We start from the raw sequence: 22,276 nt of genomic DNA, 5'->3' as shown, positions 1-22,276 counted from the left end.
ACAATGATTTTCCTGCTCTCCTTCGAGCCTGCAGGACTGCTGTTCTTCTGCAAGTACTCCATTAGTCCATGGCTTGAAGCTTAATTGCATTTATGTATGAATATTGCACACAGCAAACTTTTATTTTCTTCTGGTATTCTTTCTTCCACTCATCTTGAACATTGGAATGTAATTAAACCTCAAAATAGCTTTTTAGACAGCAGCCTACAGAGTCCTAAGTGGAGATTCTTCTATGTGGATGTCATAAGAATGTTTCTATGTACAGTCGCTCTCCTGGGGTCTGCTCTTCTCCCTCGGTAACTCCCCCTTTCTAGAACTGGTCTTTCTCATGTTCCTGCAAACATGCTTCAGCACCATCCATCACAGAAAAAAAAAAAAAAAACCAGCAGCCAGGACTCTGCCTCCTCCAGAGGAGAGATTCCTGTCACTCACTGAGAATTTCTATGTTAATTTCCACACCATCCATGCTTTCTTCCTTACATTCCAGTTCCTCTTTCTCTCACCCTGCCAATGTTGTTTTCATAGTGATCGGTCACGCCCAAGGTAAGCAATAAAAGTGAGCATTTCATCATGCTCAGCCACAGGGCTCTTGGCAGCCTGCCCAGGGGGCTAGTCCCTGCTGTGTGCATGGCTTCCTTTGTCTTCTAAGAAGGTGCTCACTCCGGGTCCTCCACTCTCTCCAGCAATTCCTTCTCCATCTCCTCAGCTAAGGTCTTCTCTCAAAATAGTCCTCTCTCCCTTCCTCCCCGCCTTCTTTCCTTCCTTTTTGGAGTTGTGTGTCTCTTTGTTGCCCAGGCTGCCCTTGAACTCCTGAGCTCAAGCGATCCTCCTGCCTTGACCCCCTGAATGACTGGTACCCTAGGTACATACTACTGCACCCAGCTTCAAAGTCCCTGTGGATTGTGGTGTGGCCTCTGGGCTCTGACATAGGTTTTCTTGCCTCTGTTTGTACATGCACTCAAGGGAATCTGTCTTCTGCATAGCTTTAAAACCATCTTAGACTCCAGTGCCTCAATGAGAATGTCCAGCTCTGCCCTCTTCTCTTAGTTTCAGACTCGCTCGCTCAGCTGATTGACAGGTCTGTCCTAGGAACACCACAGACTTACTAATCACTGACCAAGCTGAGCTGGTCCATCTACATTCTCCCTAAATTCCTTCCTTCTCCTCCTAGAAAACACACATGCCATCTCCTGGGCATTCTCAAGCCAGTCCCTCCTACAAACCAATGAGCAAGAATGGAGTGCATCTCCAGAACAAGCCTGGGTGCTTCCACTCCATCTGCTGTGCTGTGACCATCGAGTCCATGCCAAACTTCTGCCCTTCCTGCTGTCAGCCATTCACATCCGACTGCAGCCTTCCCTCACTCATTATTCCTATTGCAACCACAGTGAGCTTTACAAGACGAGGAGCCTACTGCTTTCCATCATAATTCCCTGAGGATAAAACACAAAGTCCTTACAAGGTGCAGAAGCTGGTCTCCCCACCATGCTTTCCTGCATTTGGCTCCGCACTCTCCTCCTTTCCTCTCCAGCCCCACAAGTTTCCTCCCTGTAACTCAGCACATCGAGGTGTTTCCTGCTGAGGAGTCTGCTGTCCGGAACACTTGTCCATGGCAGCTCACCTTCTTGTCTCAGATTAGAAGCAACTCCCTTACAGAGAAACTCTTTAAATAAAAATAACTAAAATAGCCCACCTGCAAAACTCACCCACACACCCAATTACCAATGGTGAATGTTACGGTGTGGATGTGAGGTGTCCCTCAAAGCTCCTGTGTTCTTGCAGGAATATGCAGAGGTAAAGTGTTGGATTGTGAGAGCTGTAACCTAGTCAGCTCTTCCTTGTTTGGATGACTGGGTGGTAACTCCAGGCAGGTTGGGTATGGAGTGGCTCACTGGGCAGGTCCTGGAAGGGTGCATCTGCCTTCCCCACTGCTGTGTTTCCTGATCCCAGGATGAGCTAAGCAGCTCTCCTCTGCTGGGCCTTTCTCCATGATGTGGGCCCAGAGCCGCGGAGTCAGCTCTCTATGGAATGAGCCCTCTGAAACTGTGAGACTCAAATAACCTTTTCCTCCTCCACATTGTTCTTCTTGGGTCTGTTGGTGACAATTGGCCTCCAGGTTTCTGTTTAGAGCAGACTAAAACAGAAATTGGTGCCAGAAGTGGGGTCATTGTTATGACTAACTCAACCAGGTGGTTCAGAAGATTTTGGAAATGGTTTGCAGAAGGAATTTTTACAAGTTTAGAGGTGAAAGCAAAGAAAGCTTTCGAATGTTTTAGGTGGAACCCAGTGGGAATTTCTGGTGGGAACTCAGAAGACCAGAAGGCTAAGAGGAATGTGAATTGCAGTCATGAAGTTTCAGAGGGAACTGTGAACTCCATGGGGAATTTGAATAAGAAGCCATTCCTATTCTATTTGCTATCTGATTCTTTATACTCCAAAAAATTTTGGCCTCTTCATCAGAAGATCCTAGCATGATAATTGTTTCAAAGGAAAATCATCTTTAGTTGTGTTTTCCAACTTAACAAGCAAGCAAAGAATTTATAAAGAACAGTCCGATATATTCCACTCAAAGTCAAGACCAGCTCTGTTCTCTGTCCCCGATCTCTCCATGTTTGCAGTCAGGAGACTGGGGTTCTGAGGAGACTTCACCAATCACATTTCACCCCTTGGCAAGCCCTTAGAGTTCTTCAGCTTCACTTTCATCATCAGCATCAGCGATATGAGAAGAATAACGTTGCCTTTGCCTAGTTGAACACTGGTGAGCGAGAGTGCCACACACTCTGTTTCAGACTCCACCAACATTGTTTGCAAGGACTTCCTATGTCGCAGCTCTCCTCTGAGATTTCTCCACTACTCTCCATTTCTCTTCCAGGGAAGTCTATTTAGACTAGACATTGTAGGCATCAATTCTGAAATTGCACTGCCTAGATTTAAATTCTAATTCTAGCATATTAGGGGCTTTGATCTGGATAAGTTAGTTGACCTCTTCAAGTCTCACATTCTAGTTAATAAAATGAGAAAAGTAAAAGCTAACTTTTACATCAAAGTTAACATTCTCCAGGTACACTCAAAGCCCTTTAGACACATTAACTAATTCATGTACTGCCCTCCAGGGCACAGTGGAATCAAGGTCACCCTTATCATTCCATACTTTTTTTTTTTTTTAAAGAGAGAGTGAGAGAGGAGAGAGAGAGAGAGAGAGAGAATTTTTAATATTTATTTTTTAGTTCTCGGCGGACACAACATCTTTGTTGGTATGTGGTGCTGAGGATCGAACCCGGGCTGCACGCATGCCAGGTGAGCGCGCTACCACTTGAGCCACATCCCCAGCCCCTCATTCCATACTTTAGATAGAAAAATGGAGGCACTGACTGAGAAGTTAAATTGCTTGTCTATGATCATTGATCCACTAAGTGAAAGAGTTGGGATTTGAACTCAGTCCTTGGGCTTGGCCTCTTATTTCATTAAATTAATCAATTTATTTGCCTACTCATTCATTTTTATGGTACTGCAGATGGACTGCGAGGGCACTTTACTGAGCTACATCTCCAGCCCTTTTCATTTTATCTTTTTGAGTCAGGCTTTCCTAAGTTGCCAAGACAGCCCTTGAATGTGTGATCTTCCCGTCTCAGCTTTCCAAGTCACTGGGATCAGAGGCGTGCACCACCATGCACACCTAAGAATTTTATTTTGGGGTAGGGCTTTTGTTAGGATAAAATGAGGGAAATCCAGGTAAGTACTTGACAGTTTTGCATTAGAAATTATACCATAAATGGTGGCTGTTCCTTTATTCAGTCTTCTGAAGGCTTCTATTCTGAGGGGAGACAGATCCTACCCTACTCTTTAGAATCATTGCAATTATATTTATATGAAATAAACTAAAATGAAAACGTGTAGTTGGCCTATTTACATGGCATCATTTAAATAACAACAGCTTTCATTTCTTTTGTGAGTAATCACATTAAAAGACCCCAATATCCAGATCAGCCAAATTTCTTGGTAAGCTACCTATGTTCAGCCTGGGTCACCATGACACAGTGAAAATGTTCTTCTAATTTAAACTGACCTTGAAATGTTTCCAAATATAACAGGTCAGGGAGTTAAAATCTAGGATGAATGGGTAGATTGAAGGACATCAAAGTTAATTCTGGGAATTTTAGGGATTAAGATATATGTAGGGTGCTTTCTTGGGAGCTGCCAGGGTAAGGCTTCTTTCTTACAGAAGATGGTAAAAAGCCTTCAACTGGCATTGATGGCAAGCTTTGAGCAGCTCTGCTGGGCCTCTTAGCTAGGGTGAGCCAATATATTGAAAGAAGTGACTGAGTGATGTGGTCAATGAGATCCCAATGATATCTGGGAAGTAAACTCTAGGCTCTTGCTCTATTTGGTCTATTTTTGTTCTGCTGGTTCTTTGCGGGGAAATGCTTCTCCCATCCCATAGGACTGGGTGAGTCTGTCAATCATAATGCCCCACCTAGGCCAGAGGAGGCAGCCTCCTGGACAGGAGACCCCTGCCCAGCCTCCACTTTGAACTTTTGACAAAAACTAGGAAAATCACTGTTCCCTGGGATAGCTATTCATAAGTTAGAAGAAACAGTACTTCACTTATGTGTCTTGATCATTTTTGCTGTATAACAAAGCAACCCACATAGCTTGCTTTAAGAAGGTCACATACTCTCTCTGGTCAGGTATTCTGATGACTTGTGTCTCTCTAGTCCACAGTGGGTGGGGCCTCCACTTAGAAGACCTATATTTCTAGGTCTGGCTAGTGTGCAGAATAATCTGGAAACTTTGTGTAATTATGTCTGGTATCTGTGCTTCAATGACTGGAAGTCTGAGTTGGGCTATTGACTGGAACATGTGAACTGTCCATGGGTCTTGGACTTCTCACCAGGAGGCATGGTTCAGAGCAAGTGATCCAAGAGGGCCAGGAAAGAAAGGAAGCATTGCAAGGGACCCACACAAAAAACATTTGTGTGAATAAATATTAAAATTCTCTCCTCTCTCTTTCTCTCTCTCTCTTTAAAAAAAAAAAACATGTGTGTGTGTGTGTGTGTGTGTGTGTGTGTGTGAATAGCCTTGGAAGTCTTGCAACATCACTTCCTGTACATGTCTTATCTATAAGTCACTAAGTCCAGCCGGATTCAGTCGGGGGTGGTGGTTGATGTTGGGTAGGGGAATCAGAATGTGCCTCTTCGTGGGGCATTGACAAGGTCACACTGCAGAAGGGCGAGTAAAATCAGGGCCAAGTGGAAGGACCCAGCCTGGGACTGTCAGCCGTCCCAAGTCATCTTCCATACCAAATAGAGCGAGCCTGCTTGTAAAACAAAACCAACCAAACAGACACAGAGAAAATGCAGGTAAGAATAAGCAAAATCCATGAGTGGAGAAAAGATCCTAAAGAAATACCTCGAAGCCCTGGATCTATTGGGTCCAATGATAGTCATACTCTTGAAATCCCTACTTAGAGAACCTTTCATTCATGAGTGAATTTCCAGTACCTGCAATTATAAAAGCCATGAACTGGGAAATTTATTTCTTTGCAAAGTCACATTGGTCTGGTTGCCCCTGGACACAAGCAGTAGTCTCCCACATTGTGTATTTGTAATCTCTTTAGACCCTTATTGAAATCCTTTATTCCTCAAAATTGAAAAAGCTATTAATTGGCTAGCCATTACAATCATAATGTAATTATTACTTTAAAGCTCTTATTTTAAAAGCCACAATTCTGCATTTTTCAACTCAATTTTTTAAACTGTATGTGTTCACCAATCACAGGTTTAACATTATGGCAACTCATAACCAAGCCTTCTTTAATGAATCTTCAAGAAAACTCAGTGATACCATGGAAGTACCAAGTTATATGATGTAGACACAACAAAGTTGTCTTCATAATGTAGCAACGTGGACTTTTTGGCTTATTCTATTTTACAGGAGGATATAAAGTGATTTTAAAAAGTTACTGATTTTGACATATTCTAGGTTTGAACTCTATCATTTTGCTTCAATCCTGTTTTGCCCTCATCATTTGTAAGAAGATGGAAGGGACAGACATTATTTGGAGAAAGTCAAGGATGGAAAAGAAAAGAGCATATACCGTGAACAGTTTTCCCAATTATTCCCACATACTTCTCTATGAAACATAGTTTGCATTTTGAAGACTGGTTCTGCACACGCCCCCAGGAATCTGAGAATCACTTTCTGTAGACTTAAAGAGGATAGAAAGAGATGGTGTTGAATCAGGAAATTGAGGCCCCAAGCACAGAACCTGAATGCAATGCTAAGAATTTTGGAGTAAGTTGGAAGATTTATCTAAAGGACTTTATTATGGCAAAGGATTTAGCATTTCAAAACACCTATCATCACTGTGTGCTAACCATTTTGTTCAAAGGTATAATTGCAGCCAAAGTGAATCATGGGTTTCTGTTTCCTTCTCTGGGCCTCACAGGGTGACTTTGACGTCATCATGATGTCATTGGTGTAGTCCAGCAGCCCCCATAATTTGGGCTCTCAGAATCCTCTTCTGCATTTATTTCAGTCCTCTGACACAGGCATTAAGACGGCAACAACAACAACAAAAAACAAAACAGACAAACAAAAAAACAGAATTTCCTGGTTTAAATAGCAGAAATGTGTTTTCTCAAGGTTCTGGAGACAGGAGTGTGAGATGAGGGTGTCTGGTGGGTGCCGTCCTGGCCAGGGGTCTCTTTCTGACTTGCCGAGGCCACCTTCTCAATGTAGCCCCAGGAAGCTTTCCCCTGTGCTTCTGGGGCAGGGCACACTCTTCTTGTTTTGGTAAGGACACCAGTTCTATTAGACCAGACCCCACCCTTAGGACGCCATCTACCCCACTTATCTCCTAGATGAGGTGTCTCCAGACAGTCACCTTTGGGGTTAAGGCTCCAGCATATGGGAGAGGGTGTCCCAATTCGATCCCCAACCCTCTGCAGAGTTATCAAGGACCCCAGAGAGCCTTTACGTATGTGGGCTATCCCCACTGATATTTACAATATTGAAAATTGAAACTGAGGCATTTTTAAAAGAACCCACAGTGCACTATTCATTGGTTGTCTGGAAAACTCTACTCAGGAGACAATGAAAGGAGATGAAGATCAATAGCACTTTAGTGTTGTTTTAAAATAGTACACAGGGGTCACAGGGTGTCAGGAATTCTCAGCAGTCCCCAAACAAACTTTGAAAATCAGTCATGTAGAATAAAGTTAATCTACCTGGATATTTTTAAATAAATAACTCTTCTAAAAGGAAGCCATTCGGTGGGGTGGCCTTTCTTCCCAGACATCTGTCTCAGGCGAAAGGCTCTAAAGGCACGACAGAGTGGGAAACCGCAGGCCCTCTTCCTGTTTTCTGCCAACACCATTTCCCACAGGCACCGTGGGCAGGGCAGGTACAAGCGCTTGTTCTCATCTGTATGACAGACCGCTCGCCTCTCCGAAAAAATCAACTTCAGGGCTGTGCATTGATTTCACTGGGAGAGGCCCAAGGCTCTTGTCCTCACGCCCTCCTCTCTTTCTACAAAAACCCGCTACTCCTAAGACCTGTGTGCGTGCAGGGGCACACACACCCTGCCTTGACCAGCCAGCCAGCCAGCAAAGTGTCCATGGAAACTGCTCTCGGGGGGGAAAAAAGACTGCTGCAGAATCCAAGTCTTCCTGTCATTGCTCATCTCTCTGACGCTGGACTCCAAGCCGGCTTCAGTTTGAAATGTCCTGGAATGTCTTACCACCCAAAATTTGACATTATCTTATAATTTCTAAAATATGTTCTCTGTGTTTCCTCCCATCTCAGCAACTGAGGCCCAAGCTCTTATCTAGAGTGTTAGCCTCTTAGAAATAGATTGATGTGTTAAGTAGTTATTGAAGAAGAAAACCCAGCAAAGTTGGGACTCCAAGTCTCTGAAAAACATCTTTAAGCAATGTACAGGAGAAATATATACTTCAGAATTTTAAGGTTATCTTTACTTTGAAAAGATCTGCTGAAGAGAATACGGTTTAGATTTTGATAGCATGAATCAAAATTAATATAAAAGGTGCCTGAGGTGAATTTGATTGGGGGCATTTAATAGTATGTATATTGAATTAAATTATTCTCTAAAAAATGAGAAATGCTGCATTAAGAAAACAAGTAGCTTCACTAAAATATTTGTGATCAAACAGTAGAAAACCAAGTCTATGACCGATATCAATTCTCTTATCTTTCCAATCAAATCTTGCACTTTGATCTTCTAATTTTTCAATTTTTTTTCTGACTAATATTCATCTGGCTGGTGGAGAAAACAAAAGAATGAGTGGCTCTTGGATTCTTCTGGCACATTTTAGAACATTAGCAAGATCGTAGCAATCTCTTCAAAAAGTCTGACTTACCTAGTTTCTTCATCCATTGAGAGACCAAGTAATTTACGGTATCCTGGTATGTTCCACGGAGCAATGTTCTATACTATCAAATATCACTCTAAAGCATTATTTCAAATGACAGAAAGAGGAAAACAAATAAAAAGGAAGTCATCTGCTTCCTGGTTGCAAAAGAATCTCCAGTTCGGAGAGACCTGAGATATCAATAGAAGGCAGTTCCGAATGCTAAATCAAATTGTACCTTTTCCTGTTGGGATTTCAACATCTGTCTCCGTGTAGATTGATTAGAATAAAGCAGGCATCCGAGGCCCTTTGTCTGTGTTTGACTGGGTGAAGCAGCTGACAAGTGGCCATCAGATTACCCACAGAGGGGCAGCTGTGAGGTATGAGCCTGACAGGTGACTTCATTACAATTCCTGGGCTGCAGACTGCCATGGATTTGTCCTTTAATTGAGCTGAGCCAGAGGACTGCCCAGAGAGGAAATGGGAGGGGCCACGGTTGGATTCTGATAACATAACAGAAAAGGTAGCAGATGAATCCCAGTCCACTCTACAGCAGCTAGTATCAGAGCAATCCTGGGAAGAAAAGTTGGAATCTGTTGGACATTTCAGTCTCTTCAGTTGATATCTCCTTAACTTGGCTATTTGAGTGACTGAGAAACTTCTTTATCAATTAAGATTTTTTCCCCCTTCTCAGGATATCTGTAGAGAGCCATTTTGCTGTGCTGCCTTGTGTGGGCGTGAGCCTAATTCTTGGGCTGAGACCCAGTTCTTTGTTTTCAGCCACTCCCTAGAATACAATGTATCAATTGTCCAGCTCCTGGAACAAACTGTTTTCAAGAAGTGCTTGTTGCTTTGCACAAGCTGGAGCTGGGTGTCTCTTGCATTATGTGCAAGTGCTGGGTCTATCATTCTATTGGCTGCTGCTGTGTTGCTATGCACTCTTTGTCCAATGGTGTACGAGCAGGGCTGCAGCTGAAGTATATAAGGGGTGGTTTTTTCGGGCCCGGGGGCCCCTTTTTCTCTCATCTATACCTCATGGAAGCTTCCAATAAAGTGTGTTAAAGAAGAATCCTGCTGTTGTCGTCTTTCCTGCCGGCGGGTAGACGCGACAGATATCATTTTCACACTATGTAGTAACAGAAGTTTCTTCAAATGTGTATGAGCAATGAGGAGATTTATGTATAAAAAATCAAAGAGGCACGCTGTGGCTAACCAGATTCTGGGGAATTCTAACAGGAAAAACAGGCAAACTTCAGATTGTGTTAAAGACAATTTAAGACAACACATATTGTGGAAGTCTTGGAGATTCTTTATTTTTGGAAAATAACTTTGTAATAGATTTTGGCATATACATACATATGCTTTTGTAATTTGTCATTATTTGCTTCTGGTAGATTTCTCTCTGTTCACATGAAGAGTCAGCATCAACTAATCACCAAAAATTTACAATTAAAATTCTAAGTACATATTTTTCCTGTACATTGCTTAAAGATATTTTTCAGAGACTTGGAGTCCCAACTTTGCTGGGTTTTCTTCTTCAATAACTACTTAACACATCAATCTATTTCTAAGAGGAGGCTAACACTCTAGGTAAGAGCTTGGACTTCAGTTGCTGAGAAGGGAGGAAACACAGAGAACATATTTTAGAAATTGTAAGATAAAGTTAAATTGTAAATTTAGTCACAAATAAAATAATGCACATGGTGTAATGTCACTGTCACAAATGCCTTTGTGGATATTTCCATTTACAAGATCATTGTATTTATATTTTAGTGTTGTATTATTGGATGAATAGAATAAATTGCCTGATGATACTAAACCCATCATTGTTGTCAACAACCTCAGCTTCATAAGCCACAAAATTTTTGTGAGTTCATTGCAAGAACAAACTCTTTAAATTTATTTTTATTGCTTGCTGTCCTATGAATGTAAATCAGAAATATAAGAATTAAATAATTATACAAAGATCTAGAAAATGATACATTGCTAACTATTTGCAGAATCATTGGATTTGATACACTTATAAGTTTAATGCTCGTTGGCTCAGAGCTCATTTCTTTTTGGAACCAACCTGGAAGTGGGTTCATCCTAGGACTCACTACCCCTTAACAGAGGCTTTTTGAACAGAGGAATCTGAGGGTGGATTTATTGAATACAATGGCTGAATATTAGTGTTAGGTTCTTCATGGAACAATGGTACTTACTTTGTGAAGGATATTCCCGATTATTCTGCAGTGGTAACTAAGGGCTCTGAACTAAATTGCCCCAGAGCAAATTCCACTCTGGCATCTAGAATTCATGCACTCTAAAGCAAGTCCCTTTTACATCTCTCTATGTCTCAGTTTCCTAATCTCAAAACCTAGTAGGCTAATATTATCTACCCTTAAAATATTATTCTGTGTGTGTGTGTCTGTGTTTGAGAAAAAGATGATCGAGCAACGAATGCAGAAGTCTTAGAACATTTATGGAGAAAACCTGATGCAAACAGAAGTAACTATGAGCTACTGTGCACTCCCATCCCAATCAGCCCACCTCATTTTTACGTTAATCAGAGAATGCAAAATTAAATTAATAATAAAAATCTCTCCTTTATGAAAATAACATCAGTTATAGATTCCCCAAAATTATCTGCATATGTTACTTGTGTAAGTAAATGTGAAATGTGGTTTCTGATTTATTCTCCTTGAGATTCCACTTCAATGACCCTTTTCTTACAATGGTCTCCACATTCACGAATAGCTTCACATCCAGGTGACAAAATGGAAAATGACAGAAAATCTAGTAAAATCAGTCAAGCTGATGGGGGGTGGCTCTGACGTCACCAATGTATTGCCAGAGAGGACCTTCTGCATGTGCTCTGTACCCGTGTCTGAACTTTGGCTGGGAGTCCAGGTGCCATGTTGCACTCTGCTACCTGGAATCTAGTCTCCCTGAATTCCTTATCACCAGATACTGTTTTTAAAAAATCTTACTTTTTCTAATATACCTATGACTAAGTACAATTTGCTAGTATGAGAGATATATGTCATTAGCATTATTTTTATAAATTAACAGTAACTAATATGTTTAATTCTGATAAAAAATAACCTGAAAACCCTCAGTTATTTTGTCTCTTTCCCTCAAACAGATAAAATCTCACATAGTAAGGCACAGAATAATAATGTGTTAATCCTTCAATACCATAATTAACATGTTAAGATTTAGTAATCATGAGGGGCTGGGGATGTGGATCAAGCGGTAGCGCGCTCGCCTGGCATGCGCGGGGTGCTGGGTTCGAACCTCAGCACCACATAAAAATAAAATAAAGATGTTATGTCCACCGAAAACTAAAAAAATAAATATTAAAAAATTCTCTCTCTCTCTCTCTCAAAAAAAAAATTTAGTAATCATGAGACATTTAATTTGTTTTGCTACAAACTCTTAAAGCACCAATAACTTTTTTAGAATGTAAATGTGTTTGTTATATGATGGTTGCCAAATTAAGTTACAGGTATGGCATACATTGCATTAGTTACCAAACAAAGCGATATAAAGAAACATTGATCACCAGTACCAAGGTGTTTTGGTTATGCACATCAAATATCAATGTGAGGAGAGCATCACTTTAGATGTTACAGGATTTGTGTTTAGATGGCAGGAAAAGGTAGAGATTAAAACAAAGATATTGTCTGTTCTAGATCCCACTATCACCGTTTGAAATTTGCAATGCTAAATAAGGCAAATCTATTTTAAACTTGGTAAGATTAACAATGTATAAAATAGAGACCTTAATGTTTTTATCCCTGTGAGTGTGTCTGCAACTTGGAAAGGAGGTTTTCTTTGTCAGAGCCTGGGTTGGTCCCTATACTAACTTCAACAGTGCGTTTGGAGACTTTATAAGTTCTCTTCCTCATCTTGGATTGACAGGCAAACAGACAAGTAGCTTAAAAGATTAAGTTGGGTAACCACATGTAAAATCTTGAGCCTGAGTTTTAGCTTTATTTCAAAGATGTCTATGAACGAGACCCTCATTTTCCCAGCACTTCATTTCAGGTAAAGTTTGGCTTGGGCAAGGGGTGCCCTAGGAAGAGCTGTTGAATTTTAATGATCAACATATCATTCTACAGGACTGATAGGTTGATATCAATCCTGCTACACATACTAAAACAAGAAGGCCACTGAATGGGACTGAGGATTTCTTTAGCCTTATATATTTAGTAACCACCAACCAAAGACTCAGGATTAACTGATGAATGGTGGAGAGATTAGAAAGACATGGGGGAAAGAGGGCATATTCAATCAAAATTCACCTAATTGAATAACTATTCAGACTCTTTTGGAATGAGAGAAAAGAAACACTGCAAAGATGAAAAGTCTAAATTTAAAGAGCAATCGTCTTCCCCAAAATATCCAATTGCTTTGTATGATTTTGGAGATCTAACATGCCTGTCACTCTGTTGGAGTTCTCCTTTGTCACTGATATGCAGCAATTGCCTTAATCTGGCATGCATTACTGTAACAAAATGCTGAATGCTGGAACATAAAAAGTAAGGTTCATTTGGATCATGATGCTGGGGGCTGAAAAGTCCAAACAGCATGGTGTTGTGTCTGGTGAAGGCCTCAGGCTGCATCACAGCATGGTGGGTGGCATCATATGGTGGGGACCCATGCAAGAAAGCTCATGCCTCAAGAGATGAAGCAAGGGGACTGGAGGAACCAGCCAGACTCTGTTATAAAACCTACTGCTGTGGGAATAGGGAAGGTCATGATCCAGTGACTTAATGCCCTTCCACTAGGTCTGTCTCTCTTGAAATTCCACCAGCTGCCAAGATCAGCACACTCAGGACAGGTTTTCAACACTCGAGCCCTTTGGAGGAAAAGCCATATATATCTAAATTATAGCATTGATCATTATTTCATTTTTAATATGTGCATTTGAATCTGCAGTTTTCCTCTTCTCACTGATTAAGCTGTATCCCACCAATATTGTCATTCAGTTTGAAATATTGTTGATTTCATTTGTTATTTCTTCTTTGACCCAGGACTTAGTTGGAAGTGCATTGTTTGACTGGATAACTAGTTGTCATCCTAGAATATTAAAGTTTTTATTTCTTAATTTAAATCCGTTGTGGGCAGAGAATATACCCCATATGACTTAACTCTTTACAATTTATTTGGATTTAATTGGTATGCCCACATGTGGGTGGTCTTGGGGGACACACCATAGTCATGGAAATAATGTATTTTCTATAGTTGCTGATGCATTGTTCTATAAATGTCGATTAAATCAAGTTGACTGACAACATTGTTAAAATAATTTGTCAGTTGATTCTTTTTGTCCAGGAGTTCTATCAACTGAGTAGAGAGTGTTGTTAAATTTTCTAACTGTAATTGTGAAATAGCTGTCAGGTTCTGCTTTGTCTGTTTTATAGTTCTGTTCTTAGGCATAGAATATGGGTGTTTATTCCCGATAAAAACGAACATTTTATAGTTATCAAATACTCCCTGGGTTGAGGATGCAGCTCAGTGCTAGAGTGCCTAACTAGCATGTGTGAAGCCCTGGGTTCAATAAGCATCTCTCTCTCTCTCTCTCTCTCTCTCTCTCTCTCTCTCTCTCTCACACACACACACACACACACACACACAAGAAAAGAAAAGAAACACTTCTCTTTTGTGGAAATAGCTTTTCTTCTAACAGCTAGTTTTCTGGTGCTGACGCTGCAGCCCTTCTAAAACACGACAAAACTGTTGGCACTGATCTGCTCTCGGCTGACCTATGTCTTCATATTGATAGGAACATTATCCCACGTGGGTAATAAACTGTTAGGCTTCTCTGTGGATCCATTTCATTCCTTCTGAAGATCACTGATGATCTAATAGAGTTCTTAGTCCACCAATCGTCCATGGTCTTGTGATTTAGAAATTGCCTTTTGCTATTTGTTTTCTGTCTGTCGCTTCTATCTTTGAGTTGTTTCTTTTCTGGATATTTTGGAATATTTAATATCATTAGAATTCACTGTTGTGTTCTATTTTTCCCTTTTAAGTTTGACCATTTGTATTCAACTTTGGTAGTGGCTTTAGTGATTACAACATACCATCATAATTTTTCTATTTAATGTCAATATTATACTCTTCCACACAGAGTTTACAAAGCTTTTATTCATCTTTTCTGTTATATGTAATGTGTGCATATGTGTGTATACATATATAGAGAAAATACATATGTCTCATGTGTACATAAGATTATAAACTCAACAGGACAATGTTTGCCACCATACACATTTTAAAGGAATAAAAGGAGAGAGAGAATTTGATTCTGCGTAAGTATTCAACATTATTTATAGTTCTTCATGTATTCCTCAAGCTGTGGATCTCATTCCTTGTTAGCCTGAAGAATTTCTTTAATGCTTATCAAAATGCTGGTCTGCTGATTATGAATCATCTTTTCTTCTGTTTGAAATGCTCCACTGGATCTTCAGCCTTGAAGGATATCTGTGCTGGTTATGGAATTTAGAGGGTTTATTTTTTCAATTACCCTTAAAAGTTTTAACCCGTAGCTTTTCTGTTGAGGAGACAGTATGAATTCAACTTATTCCTCTGTAGATAATATTCTATATTTATTTATTTGCTTTCAATAACTTTTCTATTGTTAGCATTGCTAGTTTTCACTAACGTGCCCTGGGCATATTTTCTTTATTCTATCTTGTCTGATGATTGCAAAATGTCATGAACCTTTAAATAAGCGATTTCACTGAGCTGGAAATATGCTGGACATGATTTTTTCAAATATGTTTTCTGGCCATTCTTCTTTTATTCTTCTTCTTGTAGGTGAAGTCTTTTGATATAGTTCCATTCTGGAGGCTTTATTCTGTTTAATTTTTTTTCTCTCTGTTCATTTATTGATTTATCTTCAAGTTCGCTGATGTCTTCTGATCTTTATTATTTGTTTTTTGTTTTGTTTGTTTTTATGTTGGGCATGCCAAGCACACTCTTCATCACTGAGTCCCCCGCTACAACCCCTGAATTATTTGTTAGAAGTTTCCTTTTTTTTAATTGTAATACCTTTATTTATTTATTGGCTTATTTTTATGTGGTGCTGAGGATGGAACCCAGGGCCTCACACATGCCAGACCAGTGTGCTACCACAGAGCCACCATTGCAGCTCCAGAAGTCTCCTTCTTTAATCTTTCAGACATCCTATTTTTACTTTCATAATGTACATTTGGTTCCTTTTGTTGATTTTAATTCTTTGTTAATATTTTCTTTTTATGTATTATCAGCATGATTTCTTTTAAGTACTTGCACACATTTATAATTGCTGCTAAAATACTTGTCTACTAATTGTAACATATGGATTGTCTCGGGATTGTCTGTTCTATTCCAAATAAGAGAAATACTTTTGCTTCTTCATATGAAGACTGACTTCAGGTTAAGTTTTGAACATGGTTATATTATGATGGTTTAGGACTCTTCTCTTTTCATTTGTAAAAATTTAAATGTTGTTATTCTTTCCATTGTTTTAGGAAGCAACTACTTATAAGAATTCAATTAAAAAGTTTACATCTCAGATATCAGTTTAGCCAGTCTCTCCTTTGCGGAAGTTCCTCAGATGCCTCCAGGGGTGACACAGAGATGTGGGCTGTGTTTACACACAGAATTTTGGTCTTGCTTTTCTACCTCCACATTTTCTTAACCCCTGTCACTTTTTTAGGGGGAGTGGGGCACTAGGCCACTGAGCCACATCCCAGGCTTATTTTGTATTATATTTAGAAACAGAGTCTCACCAAATTGCTTAGTGCCTCTCCAATGCTGAGGCTGGCTTTGAACTCACAATCCACCTGCTTCAGCCTCCCAAACCACTAAGATTACAGGCGTGCACCACCGCGCCTGACCCCTCATAGCTTTTAACCAGTTAGTAGTTGCCTCAAATTCTGTTCTTTGCTTCTTCGGGGCACAGAAATCATAAATTTTCTGTTGTTTTAACTGCTATATGCAACTAAAGGTTTTGACTAAAACCTTAAAAAAAATAAGGTTTTGACTTTAAGGTTTTGACTAAAACCTTAAAAAAAAATCATCCAAGCTAAGCTGTCTTCCAAGTTTTAAGTCCTACAAAAGTGTGTCTGCTGTTTTTCACTTCTTACTGTCATTGTTTATTTTTTAAGTTGTCCAGCGCTTAGCGTTCTTACCTGTGCAGACATTGGTTCTGTGGGAGGTGACTGGCTTATGCTGCTGACAGGAGGCTGGCCACTGCCTCTTACAGTATGAAGCTCCAGCTGCACAAGACTCGTTAAGCTTTCTGTGCTCTGAATCTTGCCTTGTCCTCTAAATGGCTGATTTACTCATCTCCCCTTTCCCCAAATGTCTCTCGATAAGCAGAGCCTAAGAACAGAGCCTCTTTGGCAGTAGGAGTGCTAGAGCCATATATAAATGTCCCATAACCAGAAAAGTTTCAAGGCATACTTTAGCTTTAATTCCAATAATTAAAAAATAAAAAATTCCTTAGAAACCATGAACAACCAAGTGAGGGAATTTACCGGGTTTTTGTTTATTTTTAAATTAAACTCCTTCTCCCCCATCTGCCAACATTGTTCAGTAAACATTGTCATGTTCTCTATCATAGAAGACATGGTTCAGTCTTTCTGATGTAAAAATTGAGTTCTCAATAAGGAATATGATTAGAGTCATGTTTTCTGATGCAATGATGCTCTGAGCTGAGCAGCCCTGGCCGCTTACTTAGCAATTTCAGTGATAATGGAATTTTCAGAATGGATTACTGAAACTGGAGGCTGAATATACAATCAGAGGGAAAAAATGAAGGGTGACCTGGGAAAAAGAAATTAATTTTAAATGTAAGGCTTTATTAAATACGTGGGAGAATAACTGTTAGCGGAGGTATGTAAATCTTTAAGCTAGCTTGATCTAAAACCCTTAGCAAGTATATAAGATATTCAAGACTTAGGACTTGATTAAAGGAAGATAGATACGTGTTTTTTCAAAGGACAGGTCCAAAATGTATGTGCACAATATTTGGGATTTTGAGGAAGTGTGGGGGGATGTGTGAATACGTATGCATTCATACATGTTTAATTAAATATTTTTAAAGCAAGATTTCTAGTAGAAAAGGAATCTCATCAATACTGTTCTTTCCTATGTCTTCTTTATTCATGTCATCCCAATGTATGAATCCTGCTGCAAAGCTTAAAGACTAAGGTTTAGTTCCTTGCTATTATCATTTTCATTTTTATTATTTAATCCAATGTGAGTCTTGATTAGGCTTGCTCGGTTCTAGCACCAGTGTCTGTGCCTTTCCTAATGAGTTTCCAGTACTGTGGGACACTGTGCTTCTATCAGATTAGTAGGTGGAGTGCATGTGGGTTTCCAGACATCCCATAAATAATGTATATCCACTTACACAGTCTCAGTCAATATTGCAAATGATTTCTCAAGGAAAGTAGAAATTATCCAGTTAAAGAATGAGAGAAACCACGTTGTCAAAGAGAAAGGTGCTGAATTTTTGATCTCCTAATGGCTTAGAGGATCTGCTAAGTGTTGGAACACTCTGGGCACATATTTTTCATCACACTTTTGATGTATAAATACTGAGGTTCATATTCAAAAGTAAGCCAATTGGAGAAGTTTCCCTGAAACCTATATAGCAAGAAGGCACATGACCAAGCTGCCTAATAATTTCATTTTCTGTGTTTTAATGTAAATAAATCAAGGAATTATTTTTAAATGAAAGGTTTCTATGTTGATCAGAGTTAAATATGAGTGATTTCTCATTCACCATTAATGAAATATAAATTGATGTAGCTGGCAGGAAATTAGGCCATATGAGGCTAAATCATAAAAATCATGAATTTCATTAGATACAGTAGTTTCACCTCTTTAAATAAGCATTTCCTGCTTCTTAACCCATGGAAATAATTTTAAATACAATTAGTCATTAAATACGTATAGGTATATATACACATATGTTTTCATTATATCGTTGTTCTTTATAGGTAAAAGTGAGAAATAACATAAATGTCCAGCATGTCATTGTTTTAGAATAGTTACTAAACATTTTCAAAAAGTTATTAAATTAAAAAGGATGAAGCAAATTAGCATATACTATACAAATCCACTTTAGAACATATAAAATTACAATCAACAAAACTGTGTATTAAGCTAGCAGTAAATATCAATCCATGTAAGAATCATGAGTGATTTTGCATATTTTCTCTTTCACATGTATGTTTTATGAGTGTTCTAAAACTGACCTACTATTTCTGAGTGAGAAAACACAGTGACCCATGTTTAAAAACAGCTGACGGTGGTGAGCTGTGTGCACACTCAGGCCTACAGTACCCTGGTTTGTCTGGGCAAGAGCTAGACTCCCTCCTGTTCTCTGTGGTCATCAGAGGCATGAATTTCCTCTAGGGGCTTTGGTTTTTCTCCCTGCTCTCTTTATGTTACCCTAGGTTCTCCCCCTGAAATAAAGCCACACATGGCTGCTCCTTCAGCTGTGGTACTCAGTTGTGCCATTAAAAAATCATTGTTTTAATTTGTCCTAATTAGTTACACATGAAAATAGAATGCATTTTGGCACATTATACATAAAAGGAGTATAACTTCTCATTCTTCTGGTTGTATATGATGTACATGGGTCATGTAATGATATATGTACATAGTGTCTGATTATGTAATAATGTAATAATGTCTGATTCATACTAGTATAATTCCTAACCCCATGTCCCCACCTCCCTTCATCCCCCTCTGTCTAATCCAAAGTAACTCCATTCTTCCCTAGCACCCTGTCCCTAATGATTGTGGATTTTTATCCACATATCAGAGAAAACATTAGGTCTTTTGATCTTTGGGGCTGGATTATTTCACTTGGCATGATATTCTCCAGTTCCATCTATTTACCTGCAAATGCCATAATTTCATTCTTCTTTAAGGCTGAGTAATTTTCCATTGTGGTTCCTCGGTTCTTTTACTGGAGCTCTGGGGGGTACAGTATGTGTGGACGAAGCATCTACAATCTCAGAATTAGATCTCAGCATTTAGCTGGTTGTGCTCCTGGACTGTGACCTTCACATGCATTTCCAGCTTTTCCCCTTCCTCTGGAAGAAAGCAAGGCTAGAAGGGCCTGTGTTTAGGTAATTTCTATTTCCCCAAGTCAGTTTTTTCCCCTTCCTGGGAAGGGGTGCTCCGGATAATTTTTAAATGCTTACTCTGAGGCTATTTTACATGGTTACCTTTTTCATCCAAGTGCCAAACTTTCCTCTGGTTTTCATCATGAGAACTTTGTGGGGCCCAGGAAGTAAGATCCACAGAAGAGCAGGCCCCGGGACTGGCCCTCAGGAGAGTCTCACCCCTGCAGTGCCCATACCTAACTTCCAGCTCTGGGACAAACTGACCCTGGAAGCATTAGCCTTGGCTCAGAGGCTTCAGGACATCAGTCTGGGTCTGCTGTCTGTCAGTTTGTATGGCAGGAGTTGGCCCAGTTACCTCCATTATTATGGACCTAACAAGAGTCATTCATTTCGTATTTATTTGAGTTTTATTTTTTTCCTGTTGGGAGGATGGGAAGAATGACTTCCACGCTCTTCCTAAGTGGGCCTGGAAGCTAGCAGCTGAATGCTCCAAGAGCTATTTTTCAAATGTGAAACCTGACACGACCTTAGTTTATTGGGGTGTTCCACTTGATAGTAGACCACGGCTACCAGAGAATTCTGAGGGTCTTGAAGAGTCCCGGACTGTGGTGTCTGGTTTTAATCCCAGCTCAGTCCTTTATTAATTGTGTCAACCAGGCAGATGGGCTTTATTTCTGGGCTTCATTTATCATATTTATATGAGAGACTGTGGTAGTACCAGTGAGTGTTTTTGTGAAGTTTAAATGATGTAGACACAGAAAAGAATCTCAGAGCAGAGCAGCCCACCAACAACAGATTTAATGATCATTTTTACTAACAAGTGTGTTCTGCTGTGGGAGGCAAAGAAATAATAGTGTGACATTTGTCCCAGGTATGGGATTTCAAATCAGCTACACTTGCTTTTGATTCCTAGCTTCAGGTAACATTGCATATTGAATCGACCCTAATAATTCTTAGGCTGGGTTGGTCACAAAGACTTAAATGCTTTGTTATGTAAAGAGCAAAACACATTGCCTAAAGCTCAGTTTTCCCACCAAAACTTCTACTTATTCTTACAGCAGTAAATCATGAATAAACTTTTGCCTCTGTTGGGCTGTATTGGTTCATCCTCAGACTGGCCTTGGTGTGGTGTTGAGGTGGATGACAAGTTCACAGTGGCCACCAGACTGCCAGAACGTATTCTTGACTTTATTCTTATGACATTTCAGATTGGACAGTACGATGATCACTAGTGGAAATATGCTTGTAAGACATGTGTTTATAAACTCAGCACATATTCAGTGAGTTCCTCTTCTATGAATGCTAAAGTGTGATATAAAAAGTGATGTTTTCTGTTCTGAACAACAGTATTGATTGAGATATGAGGTATCCCCCCACCCAAAGCTCATATGTGAGAAAATGCTAGAAAGTTTAGAGGTGAACCAGTTGAGCTATAAAAGATTTAACCTATCCAGGGCATTAATCCCAAGTAGGGATTAAGGCGTGGTAACCATAGGCAGGAAGGGTGTGGCTGGAGGAGGTGGCTATGGGAGGCCTTCCTTAGGGTATATATTCTGTTCTTGTTGAGAAGAGGCCTCTCTCTGCTTCTTGATGCCATGTCCCTACCTGCTGTCCTCCTCCACACCTTTCCACCACCATGTTCTGCCTCACCTCAGGCCTAGAGAAATGGGATCAGCTGTCTGTGGACTGAGACGTCTGAAACCGTTAGCCCCAAATAAACTTTTTCTCCTCTAAAATTGTTCTTGTCAGGTCTTTTGGTCACAGCCACAAAAAAAGCCAACCAAAACAATAAGTCAGTGAATTATTTCTGCATATTTAACAAAGCAAGTTTTCCCTACTCTCAAAATTTAGTGAACTGGAGGTAAAGAAGCAAGTCTTTTTTTATTGAGTCCTTTCAATACTTGTCCTAAAAGATATGTCAATCAGAAATTTCAGAGAGATTGTATATTTGTGGAGTAAACAACGGATGATTAAAATAATTTGTTTTGTGAGAGTCCAGTGACTCCAGTGTTATCGCCTGTCACCTGTACACCTTCACTGAAAATGTAGGGCCTTCGTGGTCACACAACAGTGTGCATCTGATGTCACCCAATTCACAAAGAAGTAGGATGATGCATATATCTTAAATCTTTTATTGTGGTAAAAATGCATGACATAAAGTCACCATATTTACCATTGCTAAGTATATCATTTGTTAGTGTTGAGTATATGTACATTGTTTATAGCCAGTCTTCAGAACACTTTCATCTTGCAAAAGTGAAACTCTATACTCAAACAAAAGCCACCCAATGTCCCCTCCCCGAGTCCCTGGAAACCACCATTGTACTGTCTCTTCTATGATCTATTTACTCTTGATACCTCAGATTAGTGAAATCACACAGTATTTGTATTTTTCTGTCTGGGTTTCTCACTTAGCACAATGTTGTGAAGCTGATGCATTTCCTTTTAAAGGCTGAATAATATTATGTTGTACGAACATATCACATTTTGTTCATTTGTCCACTGACACACACTGGGATTGCTACCACTTACTGGTTATTGAGGTCGTAGATATGCAGAGGTTACTTAGCGATTCTTCTTTTAAGCATTTTGGATATTTACTAGAATTGGAATTTCTGGGTCACATGGAAATCCTATTTTTAGTTTTTGGAGAAAATATCATGCTCTTTTCCACAGTGGCTGCACCATTTTATACCCAGAGAGTTCCAGGCTCTCCGCCTCTGCACCAGCATCTCTTCCGGTTCTGAGGGTGGCAGTCCTAATGAGTATGAGCTGTAGCACCCT

Source organism: Spermophilus citellus, assembly GCF_964194105.1.
Source record: "Spermophilus citellus genome assembly, chromosome: 5".
Lineage (NCBI taxonomy): Eukaryota > Metazoa > Chordata > Mammalia > Rodentia > Sciuridae > Spermophilus > Spermophilus citellus.
The sequence above is the reverse complement of the archived record's forward strand: the minus strand, read 5'-3'. Positions refer to the sequence as shown.